The following is an 8,753-nucleotide window of genomic DNA, read 5'->3' on the forward strand; positions in this document are numbered from 1 at the left end:
CCCCCTGGACGGTGTCGCGGACAGCCCTTCGGGAGGACCTTCGAAACTTGAACAATCACTCGGACAGCCCTTCGGGAGGACCTTCGAAACTCGGATGGTCACACGGACAGCCGTTCGGGAGGCACTCATGAACTAAGATTGAAACTACGATCTCTCTACAGAGTTGCACACATACGGTGTCATCTATCCAGCAGGGCTTCGCCGTCCAAAACTAGTTCCTGCCGGAACCTAGACAGCCTTACGGCTCTACGAAACTATTTCGCTGGGAGGGAGAGAGAAGCCAGATCATGCATGGTACTTGTATGTGAGAAGGTATGAGGTTTGGGCAGCCCCCTCACCTCCTATTTATAGGGAAACCAAGGGGTAGGAAGGGTATTCTGAAATACCAAAAGTTCCCCCACTTTATGTCACACACAAAGGGTATAAAAGGCATAAAGGGATGACAAGTGGAGCCCCATGGAGGATCTGCACCCTCCAACGTCCCACCTTCATGGGGGCCCCCAAAGGGGGTTGCTTGATCCCCAAGTCCTTCTAGAAGCCTTTTGGGAACAGCCCCAAAGGTGGCTTTCCATAAATATCCCAAAAAGCACTTTCACTATTCACGACGACATTTTTCAGCGTCCGTTCGAACTGAAAATATTTTTGTGGATTAGAACATTTCCAGTACCCACCAAAATGATTTTCAATGCGTTCCAAAACAATTCCGGTTTAGTGATTTTCATCTGCGAAAAGCATCTGAAGTGGTTCCAGCAGCTCCGGAGCATATCCGGTTATTATCCCGGAAAATTCCAGCAAGCTTCCAGAATGATTCTGGCACCCTCCAAGAATTATCAAGCATGTGCCGAAACCAATTTGACTTAATGGTATCCCCTGAAACAACTTTTCAGTTTCATCAAAACTCATCCGATGACCTGTCTCTGCGGAACCTTTTCCACTGTCCGAAATTTTTCCGGTGTCCGAAACTTTTTCGGTGATTTTCTCTCAGACTCCTTGTCTAGTATTCAGCAGATTGATGATCCTTAAGCGTGTGACCCTATAGGTTCGGTGAAGTATAGACATGACCGGAACCCTTTCCGATCAATGATCAACATCGGAGCCGTGGACACCCATATTGACCCCTATACCCACACGAATGAATATTCGAGTGAACCTCCAGTTGCCGTGTGCTATTCCTGTTGCTTCGCGATATGTTACAAACACCCGAGGTGAGATTTACTTGCATCCCCATGGATCAACAACTTGTCCACTATGCTAGTTACATCGTTACTGGTTTTGTTCTCCTTTCTCGTTTCCGTGTTCCGGCATCCCTGTTATCAAATCACACTGTGTCTGGCCAGACGATGATGGATACCGTAACACCGAGAGGGCCCGAGAATATCACTCTGTCGTCGGAGGAGCAAATCCCAATCTTGAGCTATCAAGTTACTTGACACACTTTTCCATGAACCCGTAAGCCGCCGTAATAGCCACCCATTTACGAATGACGTTTAACAAACCCCAAAGTTCATGAAGCAAGCATGAAGAAACTCGATACTCTCATGGTCTAAGGAATCATGCAAACATTAACCATCTCTGTGTTATTTACCATTAACTTGTGACGAATGAATCTCATAGCATAACATCAAACCGGGTCGATTCAACACAAATGTTCTCTTAACATTGTGCCCTCAAAGTTGTTGGCATAGACATGCCCATGATCAGGAAAATGGAACCATCATGCAACACTTGGGCTAGTCTTAGAGGCCAAACTAGGAATACTTCTTACCGTTTATTATTCCACACATGCATATGAGTCTTCCTCCGAGCCTCGTGGATATTGCAGACTCGAGAATCAATGCAGTTATAGCATGGAACATAAACATAATGTCAGGACCCCGACTCGATGTCACATCGATCTAGCTGGTAACACCTCATATCACTTTGCGGCCTCACGCACGGTATCCCCACGGGTGTCGTCTTACCTTTTCCCGGGACCGTTTGCGCCTTTTGGCTCACGTATATGATAGAGTCGCTAGCATCCATATGATAAGGAGCCCGGGCTGACATGACTAGTCGTAAACCTAAAGTGGCACGGACTTACAGGGACAGGCATCCATGACCCATCTTCGAACGTGTCGGTCATCAGCAAGTGGGTCCGGGCTGTAGCACTGGGCTAGCAGGACTCCGGTAAACCGGGCTGTAGCGGGCTAACAGGACTCCGGTACTCAAAGCGTGACATTTCCCCGAAGGGACAGACACAGGAACGAAGAAGGACACATGCCGGCCAGCCTAAGTGTTCCAGAGCAGTAGCAAGCTACCATGGCTCAGCGGTAACACTAGGAGACATTTCCCGGTAAGAGAGGCTACTAAAGATAAACAACTAGATAGTCAGATCCCACACATACCAAGCATTTCAATCATACACACAATATGCTCGATATGTGCAAATACAACGAAGCATCACAACATGACTCTATGACACAAGTACTTTATTTAAGGCTCAGGGAGCCATACATAACATTCACAAAGGTACGGGTCTCACGACCCAACATACAAGTCATACAGTCATACAAGCCAGCAGCGGAAGTACATTGTCTGGGTACAGACAACTAGTAAAATAAAAGAGGCTTGGAAGCCTAACTATACTACGTGGTCCGTCACAAGCTCAGGGTCACCACCTGGGTCTTTAGCCTACTCGTTGATGTCAACGTCTACATAGAACCCATCAGAAGGGGTTGCAGCGTCTTCTGTAAAGAAATGTAAATTATAGCAACATGAGTACAAAGGTACTCAGCAAGACTTACATTAGATCCTACATACATGCATAGTATCAAGAATGGTTGGTGGAGTTATTGCAGCAAGCCAGCTTTGACTCTTGGCTAGGCTATCCTACGATACTCCCACTTGAAATGTTTTGCGCACACGAGTCCACTACTCACCACTTCAATACACTACCGAGGATCCACCTCCGTCTTCCTACGGAAGAGCCATCCTCGGCACTCACACTTATCTTGAGGCTTTTAGTAGTTTCCATTTACTTGTCTATGAACTGTATAGGCAACCAAGTAGTCCTTTACCGCGGACGCGGCTATTCGAATAGATCATGTTAACCCTGCAGGGGTGTACTTCTTCATACACGCTCTCACCACTTACCGTCGTTTACACGACATGTACTCGGCAACCTTCAAACGGAAGCCCAACGTGGGTGTCGGCCACGACCTACCTAATCACCTAAGCCTCCGGTCCAGGTTTATCGCCTATTCAGGTTCCATCCGCAGGGAGTCCGGCCGAGGTTTCCCATACTGCCCCGAACGATGTGAACAGGGTTCCCGAGATACCTAACGGGTATTCGGTTCACCGTGCCACGTACCTACCGCATCACAGCCCACCCCTACGGTCAGCGCTGTCCACGGCCTCCAGTAGGCTACAAACACCAGAAACTACTTGCAACTCCTGGACGGAGAACTAGGGTGAATAAGAAGTCGAGAGGGTCCATTGGTTTCGGGCCCAATGCATGGTAGTAGCTGATTCTTAAATCACACATACAGATCTCAGTGCTTAAGGTCGGCTTCAATGAAACAACCCACCATGTACTCCTACATGGCCTCTCATCGATACCTTTACCAAATCGTGTTCACCACACTACTCTCATTACCGACATAATCATTTCACTCCAGCCCATCACCCAGATGAACCAGACCTGACACGACTCTAAGCATAGCAGGCATAGCAAGGTAGGAACATCACATACATAGGGCTCAATCAACTCCTACACATGCTAGTGGGTTTCATCTAGTTACTGTGGCAATGACAGGTCATGCAGAGGAAATGGGTTCAACTACCGTAGCACACAGCAGTTTGAATCGCGTTGTCTTAATGCAGTAAAAGAGAGCAGGAGCGAGAACATGGGATTGTATCGATATGATCAAATGGTTTGTTGCTTGCCTGATGGTTCGTTGCACGGATACGGTTCTTCGTTAGGGTAATCACGGTACTCCTCGGGGGCAGAACCTGTCGCAAAGGACATCGATCCTCAAGCATCACCAAACAATGTGCAACAATATGATGCATGCATGAAACATGGCAATATGAGTGTGTTGGGCTAATGCAACTAAAACCAGAAGGGTTTGAACAAATTTGAATCAAAGATTCAAATTTCAAACTCAAACATGGCCTCTTTAAGTGCTTTTCCTTATTCTGCTTAAAACATCAATTTAACTTGTTTGATCATGCATGAAAATAGTACAGATGGATAGATTGGATTTTTCTGATCATTTTTCATATATAATTTGTCCAATTTGGAGTTACAGAATAAAAGTTATGAATTTTTGAAGTTTAATTAATATTCTGGAATTTCCTGTTTTAATTTAAATCCAGAAATATAATTATTGCGCCAGCATGACGTCAGCATGACGTCAGTGGTCAACTGTGGCTGGCTGAAGTCAAACCTGACGTGTGGGGGCCACACGTCAGTGACAGGGGGGGTTAAACAGGTTTAAATTAATCCTAATTACTAATTAGTGGCGTTGGGGCCCACTGTCAGTGTCAGGGGGGTTGACTAACAGTAGTTAGCGCTAACCTAACCACCTGGCCGACAGGGCCCACGCGTCAGTGACCCTGGGGGGTCAAACCCCAGGTCAGACAAGTCAAACCCCACCGGCGACATGACGCCGGCGAGGTCCGAGACGGCGGCGAGAGTGCTTTTTGCCATTCCGGCAACCAAATGGACGGCGGAAGGCATCTACGTGTTACTGAGGTTGAGCCGCGGCTATTGGTGGTGGTGGTTGGGCTCGGGGTGGCCGGAGTTGACGGCGGCGAGCTCGGCTGCGGCGGCCGGAGTTCGGGTGCGGTCGGGATCGATGTTGCAGGGCGTTAGGGGGGGTGTTGGTGCGTGCTACGAGCTCCTAGTGAGGTGTGGAGCACGATGGTGTGCTCGGTTGGGCGCTACGGCGACCGTGGCCACGACGGCGACATCGTCGGCGGCGTGGAGCTTTCGGCCGAGGTGGGGCTGGGGCCTAGGGGTCGGGAGTGACCAGGGGAGAAGGGGGAAACGACTCGGGGGCTCACCGCGGTTGCAGTGGGCGTCGAAGCGGGCTCGGGGACGCGCTGGTGACGGTGAATTCGACGGCGACGGTGGTCGGAGCCCGAAGAGGGGAACGGCGACGTGGCGGCGATGCAGGGCTTCCAGGGAGCTGTGGAGCGGTGGGGAGGAAGAGGGAGTAGTGGCGGAGCTTCTGAGCTGGTTGGGGGAGCGAGGGGTGGTCGGAGACGGTGACTATGGCGAACGGCGGCGACGGTGGTGTTCGGCCGTGTGAGAGAGAGAGCGAGGGAGAGGAGGAGAGAGCCGGGGGAGAGTGAGAGAGAGCAGGGGGGATCGGGACGGGCTGCGGGCGTCGTCCACGCGGCCAGGAGGTCGTCGGCAAGCAGGAGGTGGCCGCGCGGCCGCGCGCGCGCGAGCACGCAGCAGCTTCGGGGCGAGGGGAGGAAGACGACGGAGGGCTACAGTGCTGGGTTGGGTCGGTTGCTGGCTGGGCCGGCCAGCTGGCTGGGCCGCACAGGGAGGAGCCCAGGTAAGTTTTTCCCTCTTTTCTTTCTGTTTTCTGTTTTATTTAATATATCTGCAACTTTGTTGAATTAAATAAAATACCTAGGCAACTTCAAAAATCACCAAACTATTCCTGGCCCATAGTTGGATTATTTCCAACATGAAACATTTTAGTTTGGAGATATTTGAGCATTTAAATATTTTATATTATTTTAAATGCCCAAATTCAAATATTTATGATTTAATTCAAAAACCCTAGGATGGCGTAGGAAAATGTGCACCATTTTTGGCAGAGGTTCTGAACCAAGACAAAAATGATGGGCATTTTAGAAGGGCATTTCAGGTTCATTGAAAAATTATTTTAGTAACCCTAGTTGGTTTCAGAGGGGACTGGGGGTTCTGTCATCCCCATTTCAAGTTTCTGATGAAAGAGTAAACATGATGCAACACTCTAATGCATGACTAGCTAGGGTGTGACAACTCACCCCCACTCAAAAGAATCTCGTCCCGAGATTTGGGTTCCTCCGGGAAGAAGGCGGGATACTCGAGTCGAAGACGATCCTCCCTTTCCCAAGTTGCTTCATCCTCAGAATGATGCGACCATTGAACCTTGAGAAACTTGATATTATGACGTCGCGTGGTACGTTCGGCTTGATCGAGGATACGAATGGGGTACTCTTGATATGTAAGATCATCTTGGAGATCAAGCGTTTCGTGGTCCACTTCACGGATAGGATCCGAGAAGCAACGCCTGAGTTGAGAAACGTGGAAGACATCGTGAACTCTGGAGAGGTGCGGAGGTAGTTCCAACTGGTAGGCAACTTCTCCTCGTTTGGCAAGAATGCGAAAAGGTCCAATGTAACGAGGAGCCAATTTGCCTTTGATACCGAAACGATGGGTTCCCTTCAGAGGGTTGACCCGAAGATAAGCCTTCTCGTCAACCTCGAAAGTCATAGCCCTATGTTTTCGGTCATATTGACTCTTTTGGCGAGATTGGGTTGTTTTCAACTTTTCACGAACGATACGAACTTGTTCTTCTGCTTCCTGAATCATATCCGGGCCAAAGAATTGTCTTTCCCCGGTCTCTGACCAGTTAAGGGGTGTTCGACATCGTCGTCCATAGAGAACTTCAAAAGGGGCTTTACCCAAGCTAGATTGATAGCTGTTGTTGTAAGCGAATTCGGCAAATGGAAGGCACTTCTCCCAGTCCATTCCGAAAGAGATAACGGAGGCTCGAAGCATGTCTTCTAGAATCTGATTGACGCGTTCCACTTGACCACTCGACTGAGGGTGGTAAGCGGTGCTGAAGGAGAGACGGGTTCCCATAGCATTTTGGAAGCTTTCCCAAAATCGAGAGGTGAAAAGACTTCCTCGATCCGAGTTAATTTCCAAAGGAACACCATGAAGGGACACTATTCGGGAGATGTACAAATCTGCCAGCTGACTAGCGGTTATACTCTCACGAACAGGTAGGAAATGGGCTACTTTGGAAAGACGATCGACCACGACGAAGATAGCATTATTCCCTCTCTTGGTCCTGGGAAAACCGGTAATGAAATCCATACCAATTTTATCCCATTTCCATTCAGGAATAGCTAAGGGTTGAAGGGTGCCAGCAGGCCGTTGATGCTCCGCTTTTACACGTCGACAGACGTCGCAATTTGCAATATACTGAGCAATTTCTCTCTTCATCCTAGTCCACCAGAACCTCTGGCGTAGGTCCTGATACATCTTAGTACTACCGGGATGAATGGTGAGAGGAGATTCATGAGCTTCCTTAAGGATCAATCGCCTCAGGTTGCGTACTTTGGGAACCACTAGTCGATCCCCGAAGTATACGACCCCTTGATCATTAATGGAGAAGCAATTCGCAATTCCTTTCTGAATGTTTCTCTTGATGCGGGAGATTCCCGGGTCTACCTTCTGTGCTTTGATAATTTGATCCGTAAGGGTAGGTTTTGCCACCAAGGTGGAAAGGAAACCTTGAGGTATAATGTGAAGGTTAAGCTTCCGAAATTCCTCATGGAGAAGCGGTTGACTTTGTTGTAACATTAGGTTGTTACAATAAGATTTACGACTTAGCGCATCAGCCATGACGTTGGCTTTCCCTGGGGTGTAGGTTATTCCTAAGTCGAAGTCTGTGATCAATTCAACCCAACGTCTTTGCCTGAGATTCAGATCCGGTTGGGTGAAAATGTACTTCAGACTTTGGTGATCAGTGAATATTTCGCAACGATTACCGAGGAGGTAATGTCGCCAGGTCTTAAGTGCATAGACTACGGCTGCAAGCTCTAGATCATGAGTAGGATAATTCTCCTCATGTGGGTGCAATTGCCGTGAAGCGTAAGCAATTACGTGTCGATCTTGCATGAGAATGCAACCTAGTCCTTGTCGCGAGGCGTCGCAGTAGATAACAAAGTCCTTGGAGAAGTCTGGCGGTACCAGCACGGGAGCAGAGGTCAGGCGTCTTTTCAGTTCCTGAAAGCTGTGCTCACATTGTGGAGTCCATTCGAACTTCTTATCTTTCTTGAGGAGTTCGGTTAGAGGTTTGGCAACTTTGGAGAAGTTCTCGACAAAGCGACGCAATAGCTCGCTAAGCCTAGAAAACTCCGAACTTGCTTGACCGATTCGGGTGGAGTCCAATTAAGGACGGCTTGAACTCGCTCAGGGTTAACAGCAATACCTTTACCAGATATTACATGACCCAGATAGGTCACTTCTGGCAACCAGAATTCACATTTTGAAAATTTGGCATAAAGGCGATGCTCTCGAAGTTTCTGCAACACTAGCCTTAGATGTTCGGCATGTTCTTCCTCGTTCTTGGAGTAGATGAGTATATCATCGAGATAAACTACGACGAATTTATCCAAATACTCCATGAAGATTGAGTTCATTAACCGAGAAAAGGTGGCTGGAGCGTTGGTTAATCCGAAGGACATGACGGTGTACTCGTATTGGCCATAACGAGTAACAAAGGCCGTTTTAGGAATGTCCCCGTTTCTGATTTTGATTTGATGGTAGCCCAACCTCAAATCCATCTTGGAAAAGACTGAGGATCCAGCGAGCTGATCATACAGGTCGTTGATCCTGGGAAGTGGATATTTGTTCTTGATTGTGACCAAATTGACAGGTCGGTAATCTACAACCATCCGGTCCGTACCATCCTTCTTCTTGACGAACAGGACGGGGCAAGCCCACGGAGATGAACTAGGTCGGATGAAACCCTTTT

This window comes from Triticum aestivum, chromosome 4B (genome assembly GCF_018294505.1).
Source record: "Triticum aestivum cultivar Chinese Spring chromosome 4B, IWGSC CS RefSeq v2.1, whole genome shotgun sequence".
NCBI classification, from domain to species: Eukaryota; Viridiplantae; Streptophyta; class Magnoliopsida; order Poales; family Poaceae; genus Triticum; species Triticum aestivum.